The 8,318-nt window shown below is 43.8% G+C and overlaps 1 protein-coding gene across 1 annotated transcript in view; it reads left to right on the top strand.

Annotated features, from left to right (window-relative positions):
• The first annotated feature begins 5,318 nt into the window (after positions 1-5,318).
• The window catches only part of LOC126095178 (irregular chiasm C-roughest protein-like), a 520,543-nt gene continuing 517,543 nt past the window's right edge, over positions 5,319-8,318 (top strand). Inside the window, exon 1 of the mRNA XM_049909912.1 lies at positions 5,319-5,560. The gene's annotated coding sequence lies outside the window, so the exon portion shown is untranslated. The remainder of the gene's footprint in view (positions 5,561-8,318) is intronic.

Below are 8,318 nucleotides of genomic sequence, written 5' to 3'. Positions count from 1 at the left end.
TACCAATCTTCTGCGGGCTGTTCCCCATAACGTGGTGGAAAACAAGTATCCTAAGGTTCATTGGCCAAAAGTGTGGAAGACGATACACCATAATTTTTCTGTCAATCACTGTGCGTTTGAAGTGGTATCGGATCGCCAACAAAAAATATGCGACACGACAGCGGCCTCACGCTATTGGACTGGCAGACTCACCTTATTGCCCAGTTTGTCACCTCTTGGATACCGATGAACATCGTTTTGCATGCGTATCGTCGTCCGGAGTTATGCGACTAACACAGAAGATGTTGTCTTGTTACCTCCGGGTCACACCTGATCTGACTGACCCTAAGACCCTCCTCTGTACAGATGATTCTTACTTTCGCGCTGCAAAATATCATGTGCTTACACGGTTCAAAGGAATCACCGTCGCCTATATCTTCAGGGACGGAGCAGCTTGATTACTGCTGGTTCCTACAAAATGCTCACGATGCCCTCGAACGCACACCGAGATACCGTACGCTCTTCGCAAATTATTTACGCTGAGTTTTCGTTAACCCTCCACGCACTTGCGGAGTGCCAAGCTGCGGTTAATGTTCTGGGCGTCATCACACTTACGGCTGAACGTCCTGCCTTGTCAGCGATGAGAGAAGTAAAAGACAGGCAACTTCAAGCATTCCTGTTTTCTTTGAGGCACTAACGAAGCAGAATGCCTCCCTTCAAAGGCGCTGTTGCAGATATCAGATAACGCTGGCGAAGTACCAAGTAGAACAAGTTTCCTTTATTGAAGAATTTTTTGTAGCTGGAATCGCGTTAGTGGTCTACATTTTGATTTTTTTGTTTACTTTTTGAATGCCACCTTTATTGTTGTAACACTCAGTTTCTAGAATTATCACTTGTACACGTTTCCTTAAAAAAGATGGCATAGCACTTGACCACGAAAGGCAAAGTACTCCAGTTCGATTCTCAGTCCAGCACACATTTTAAGCTTCCAGGTAGTTTCAACCTGCAACCTAATTAGTTCTTTAATGGTTTCAGAACCTCTGTCAGACTTAATTAAATTACTTCTCCTACAAAGTACTATTTGACTGTGATACAAGGAAACGATAGATTTAAAGTTAACTAGGTTAATTCATGCGTACCAATAGATAAGTATCTTTTAATATGGGGTAAGTTATGGCGTAATGTCAAACGCCAGCACGCCATTTGGGAACAACAGAGAAGAAGTGGCTGTGAGAAGACTTCAGTCAATCGCACACTGACCGACCTATTTCCAGGAAGACAATGCGACAGCAGTGACACCTATGTGGAGAGGACGCAAGCGCTGCGACCGACTGGTGATGGCGCAGTTCTATAGCAGCGTCAACGTGACCCAGCTGAATAGCAGCTTCAAGATTAGGCACTTGTATGGCATCGCCAACACTGGATTACTCAGCTTGTACTCTGTATGCAGTACAGATTCGGGATGGTCTATATTTAAGAAGATTGCTTATTTTGGAAGCTCACCCTTTGATTACGATACATCTGTGTAATTGCAAAAGTTCAGTACTGTAATTTTCATTTTGTCATAAAACTCATTAATAAGATTTCTTTGAATGTTTGTCTATAGCACTGAGTATGCAGGTTTCGTAGACACCACAAGGTACAACGGATTAAAGATCGCGCCTTGATTTTTATACAACAGAAGGTCATAATTACTTCCAACCACAAAACTGCTACGTTGCTTTGGTCGTCTTTCTGTGATGTCAGTATACTTGACATAAATCAAAAGCAGGAAATCCTTAGGAGTGTGCGGCTCGGTACCATCTTCAGGAGGCGAGTCGTAACCGGTCCAGCACAGGGCGTTCCACCACTCTGTGGGCCGACTCCAGTGGCACACACTGCAAGAGAGGAGCTTGTAACGACGCAGGGTTGCACGCTGCTTTCCTGTTTTGGTTTTACACTTCTGCAGTAACTTAGTTAAGCAATGAACTTTTATTTTTTTCATTTTCACTACTCAGATTCCAACTACAGATTCTGTGGCCTTCAGCCTCATAGCACAGAATTCAGAAATTGTTTAAATAAAATTCCCCTAGTAAAATCTATTATTTCAGTACATTCTAATGTCTATTCAGAAAGTAATGAGCTAATTAATTTTAGTGGAATTGTATCCTACTAAAAGTTATGAACAATGACGTATATTTTGCAATAAATATTAAGTAAAATTCGAGTGAGCTAATAGATCGAATTCAGCTTTAAGACTGCATCCAAAAGAAAGCCTAAATTTTACTGATTCCAGCAAAGTGCTTAAATTATCCTAAAGACTATTAGTTAAATAGATATTAAGACTTGAAATCTGTAGCCTGTATGACTTTCAGTGCCAATTGTGACCAAACTACTGAATAATTCCGAGATCTGTTTTGATACTTTTACTACCTATATTTTTCTACATAAAGTGACTCCAGTTTCAACTTTGTAAGTGCATTACTTAAGAATTAAGTAAATCTGAATAAGTAAAAATTATTGTTCAAGAGGGCTGCCATGGCTATAAGTCGGGAATTCCCACTGCAGATGCACAAGTTAGTTGAGCGTATTTAAATTGATACAGCTCACTCATGTTATTTAAGCAATAAAACCCAATAGTTAACTTCAAAACTAATTAGAAAGGATAATTTTAACCCTGGGAAATTATAAACTATAAAATAATAACAGAAACAGTGAAATGTTCAAGCACTCGTCTATGTAAAGTCCGAGCTCGTGCAGTTCTCGGTTAGTTCTCGGTCAGATTCTCATGGAGCACAAGTGCGGCAAGTCGGTGCCTGAATGTGGTGTGATAATATTTGAAACAGAAGCTTAACTTTTCCGGTCGGTACCAAAAAAGTGTAATTGTATTCGGCTTTAAACAATTAACGCGTGTACCGAACATTGTTAAAAAATGGTTCAAATGGCTCTGAGCACTATGGGACTCAACATCTTAGGTCATAAGTCCCCTAGAACTTAGAACTACTTAAACCTAACTAACCTAAGGACATCACACACACCCATGCCCGAGGCAGGATTCGAACCTGCGACCGTAGCAGTCCCGCGGTTCCGGACTGCAGCGCCAGAACCGCTAGACCACCGCGGCCGGCGAACATTGTTAAAGCCTGGAAGTTTTTGACCTACCTAATGTGACGATTAATAAGTATAAGAGGCCTGGTCACATGAGTATTATGTGTGTGAGTGATAACAAATAAATCGCACTGTCGTTGTCATAAATGTTCAACAATGAATACGGTCTTGACTTTTGGCTTTGGATAACATAATCTAGGATTCTGGCTTCTTAATTGCAGTGTCAATTAGGTTAGACGGACGCAGCTACCGAGAAGACAGTGTTGAATAAGCAAAGCGAGGTAGGTCTGGAACACTGCGCACTATCTACTGGGTGTGGAAATGTTTCACTGCATCCGGTTGTGACGTGAACTTTATGTGGCACTAATACAAGGATTCAGCCTGGCACGTTACAAGGATGTGGTTCACGGAAAAAATTACAAGGATGTGGTTCACGGAAAAAATTCCGAGAGCATAAATTCCTAGATGACAAAATTGTTAAGGCTTTCGTGGCCACTTGTTGACAATCTGCCAATTGGCTTCTGTCTCGGGTTCTTCAGCCGACGTTCATCTAATGGTTTGTCTGACGTTTCGCCAGCACGAGTGGCTGGCATTGTCAAAGCTTCACCCTCAATTGCCGGTGGTGAGCTGGAGCCGAGCTCGTGGTCGCAGACTATATGTACCTGGCGCGCCAACGTCAGAGGGCTTCTCCGCGGTCATTTCCGGTGCGGTTCTCCTCGTGCTACCTGCGACGGTCGTTCGCTGCAGTACGGGAAGCCAGGATCCGTTTACCTTAAGGCTTTCCTCTTTCTTGTTGAAACTGTTCGCGTGTTTTTGTATTTCTACAGCTTCTGAGAACAAGCGCGTGTGATAGTGCTTCTCTGCAGCCAGAACTTCCGTGTCGGCGAATTTTATTACGTGGTCGGTCTCATTCAGTGCGTGCTCTGCCACGGCCGATATCTCCACCTGCCCCAACCTGCAATGTCCCTTATGCTCTTTGATCCTGGTGTTAATGGATCGTCCAGTCATTCCGACATAAACTCTTCCGCATGTGCATGGTATACGGTATATTCCCGACATTGCAAGTGGGTCTCTTTTCTCCTTCGCCGATCTAAGACACTCTTCGATCTTCCTTGTCGGTTTGAAAATCGTCTTTACGCCATGTTTGCGCAATATACGGCCGATTCCGTCCGTCACTCAGGGAATGTATGGCACAAAGGCCGTACCCGACATTTCTTCTTCTGGTTCCTTACTTCGCTGAGTGTTTAGCTCTGTTACACTTCTAATGTAATTTGTGGAGTACCCATTGCTCCTCAGAACAGCTTCCAGGTGTTGCATTTCTCTTTTGAGGTGTTGCGGCTCACATATTCGTCCTGGTCTCGTTACAAGCGTACTAATCATGCCTCTTTTCTGGCTCGGGTGGTGGTTTGAAAATTTGTGCAGGTATCGGTCCGTGTGTGTCGGTTTTCGATACACGCTGTGTCCAAGGTTTTCGCCGACCCTCGTGACCAGCACATCTAGAAATGGCAGTTTCTTGTCCTTTTCTACTTCCATGGTAAATGTTATGTTGGCATGGAGGCTGTTCAAGTGTCTTAGGAAGTCACCGAGCTGTTCTTCACCATGATTCCACACCACGAAAGTATCATCGACGTACCTGTACCACGCCTTAGGTTTGCAAGTCGCCGAGTCCAGTGCCTGTGCTTCAAATTGTTCCATGAAGAAGTTGGCCACCACTGAACTGAGAGGACTACCCATGGCGACGCCTTCCAGCTGTTCGTAGAAATCGCCATTCCACGTGAAATAGCTCGCGGTGAGACATGCATGGAAGAGCATTTTGATGTCTTGCGGGAACATGGAACCGATGTGCTCCAGAGCGTCACTGAGTGGCACATACGTAAATAACGAAACAACACCAAAGCTGACCAGGATGTCGTTTGGTGCAAGTTTCTGTTTCTTCAGCTTCACAATGAAATGTCCTGAGTCCTTAATGTATGTGTCGGTCTTCCCCACAAAACACGTGGCCTCTCTGTTTCAGCCACACGTGGCGTCATGCGAGGTGTTAAACTCGTCGTCGGTATCAGAGCGAGAAAGCCCATAACGACTGCCCAGCCGGCGACGCCGACACCGCCGCCGACAAACAGCCGCCTTCCGCTAATCCCGCCGACGCGGTCGGAGGCTCGCGTTCCGGCGGCTTCCGGCAGGTGGCAGCAGCGGCGGTCTGGAGGCTGCGCGCGGCGCGCAGTTCGCGGACCGCGCAGTGTTGGCTGGGCAGGCGGAGCGCGTGGTCGTGGATTTGCAGACGCGCGTCTCGCGGCGCGCCTACCCTGGCAGCGGCAGGCAACCCGCGCAGCGCACAGTAGCAGGTGAGCCGCCGGTCGGCGGAGTGCCCACCGCGGCGGGCGGCAGGTGTCTCCAAGGAAACCACGACCGCCGCACAGTGCCCGCGGAAGATCCTCTATGAGCCGCCGAAAGACTTCGTGGAGAAACGTACCGCTGAACGCGCTATTCTAAAACGGTAATACTTCAAAAGCGTTAGCTGCTTTTTTAATTCGCCCTTCTGTTTCGCGCAGCCATAATGAAACGCTTTCTTAGCTCTCCTTCGTCCGTCAGACGGCCACTCCCCCTTTGATCAAGAGCTCATTCTGTCTCGGAAGAGCTCATCTACTGCTGACAGCTCCTGCTTGGACAGCAACTGATCCCAGCGGTTAAAAGTCTGATTTTCTAATGTACTCAAATCACACTATCATCTGTTACAGAACGGGTCGACGTTCTGTGGCCTGTACACAGAGAAAAATATTTTGTACATTCCACATTTATATCAAATATTACATGGGAAAGCTTATAAAGCTTTCACAAGCAACATGCACGTACAATGTATGCAGCCTTCGATATATAGTTAACTGATTAATATCTATACTTTTTGAATGCGACCCAAACGCTATACTTAACGAATAAACATGGTTGATTTAAAGACTCTATTAACATACTCCATGCATACGTATCAAAACCATTGTGGATAGCGTAAAACATAAGTAATATTCAGGAGGTACATTATTATCTTTGCCATCTGGGCATCCTAACCGTGGTTTACCGAGGTGTCAGTATACTCCATAACTTCGTAAACAGGATCCTATCTCATATATGTTTAACTTGATCTTCCGTTATGTCTCTGATGACATGAATGGGAGTAACATTTTCAAACGTCTTTTTTTCTGGTAAAGACACGAACGTATCTGACGTAAGTATATTGGGCAGTTAAGGAAAGAGAGATTGGCAAGTGAGCTCTCAAATGGATACACTCCATAGAAACTAGCGCAAAATATTTGCCTTTTATTATCCAGTCCATACACTTGCCAAAAATAACAGCATAGACATTGATAAGAGGATGGTAAAAATTTTCGCGTCTTCGATATCAGTGTCTTTGAGACGAATGAAAGGCTCTCATTCGACGAAGGGGGCGAGGGTAACCAGTCTCGCACTTATTCTTTTGACGATTCACAAAGGCATTTGGCTAAATGGAAAAGGGTAAAACCTGATTCTTGATGCACAGGCCATGAAATGAACGATGATCGACCCGGGTATTAATCCAGGGCGTCACCGTCACGCCACGATTCTAGGTCTGCGTTCTACGGCACTTACCGTTATTGAGTACTTTGGCGTCGATGACGTAAACGTTAAAGTCCATATACGTCTTAACATCGCACATACTGACATACTTTACTGTGTCGTTAGTACACCATCCGCGAATGTAAATGGCTCAGTACAAGCTATGTATCAGTTCACCGTTCGTCCGCTAATGGGTAACTGGCACGGCTGTGGATGTTTGGCCAACACGGCAGCCGGAATCGATTGACAATTTAAGAGACAAGTGATAAGGAATGACCTTTCGAAATACAATGAGATATAGTGGTTTTACTTATTCTCAATTGGAAACTTAAAAAGCGGATTTTGTCATTTACAAATTACATCGGTATTAAGAATTTTACGATACAGCTTATCTTTCCAAACGATCGATATAGTTTGACTGTGGAGTAATTTGAAGAATTGTAGAGAGTAAAACTAACTTGGCGTGATTAGGTAAAGACAAAGGCCGTCTCCTACAACGCTATTCTTAAATTACACATTTTAGTATCAGGCCACAGAAATGGTCTCATTAGCAATTTCTACTTGTTAAATCGCCATTACAAGATGTATTTAAAAACAGAAGGAAAGAGGATTAGTAAAAAACTAGGTAACTAAGTTACAAATTAAAGATTTTTACAGATTCATGTGTCACTGAATACGTTTCACTAGTTATTAGGTAACATAGTCAGGTGTACATAGTTATATATAGACGTTCAGTTTATAATTAATTTGGCTAGCCCCTTATTATCGTACAGGTGCTTTCTTCTTAAATAAATCGTCTGATAATAGCCTGGTAATAAGTCGAAGCAGCTAATAATATCATATCTGGTGCCGGAGCTTGAAGTATTGTGGAGGGTCATTAATTCCAGGGAGTCTATAAGTCTGTTACAAGATCTCCTAGATTGTATTCTAAGTCCTATCCCTTCTCCATGCTGGAAGTGTCCCGTAATCGAGAACATGCAATACGCAAAGGCGAATCTCATGGACAGGATCGGAAGAAATATAATTCAATTTAATGTCGAAATGTCTTTCTCCGTTTATAATCGAATGAATTGCATATGTTTATAATTTTTAGCATTTAGATAAAGTGCCTACCAGCACAGTGCTTCTTATTCCTTGGACCATGAATTTATAAGCAATCTTTCCGACCGTGAAACTAGACCTCTTTCACCAGAATTTTGGGTGGTTCATTGCGGCCCTCGGACTGCCACGAATCCTTCTCCTTCCTTTGCCGACCTCTTCGTCTCAGAGGAGCACTTCCATGACAGCTCGTCAATATTTGTGGGAATTAACCCCCGTACAACTTATTATATTACCTTCGAAGACACTGCATTGTGTGTTACTACAAGTCCTTTCATCCTGTCGGATTTTCAAGTCAGATTTTCCCACAAAAATCTCTCCTCGCCGATTCTGTGGACAACTTACTCATTTCTTATCATATCAGTTCCCGAAATTTTCTTCATCCTTCTATCTCATACCATCTCCAACATTTCGATTCACTTCTTCTCCTGTGTTCCCACAGCTCGTGATTCGCTTCCAGAATCACCCACAGACATTTTTGCTCTAATACAAATCTGTGTTTTGTACCTGCAAACTTATTTTAGGGAGCAGTGGCCTCTTTCACTGTGCTGGTCTGCTTCATGCATCTC

This window comes from Schistocerca cancellata, chromosome 1, assembly GCF_023864275.1.
Source record: "Schistocerca cancellata isolate TAMUIC-IGC-003103 chromosome 1, iqSchCanc2.1, whole genome shotgun sequence".
NCBI classification, from domain to species: Eukaryota; Metazoa; Arthropoda; class Insecta; order Orthoptera; family Acrididae; genus Schistocerca; species Schistocerca cancellata.
This window is presented reverse-complemented; position numbering and strand designations above follow the sequence as displayed.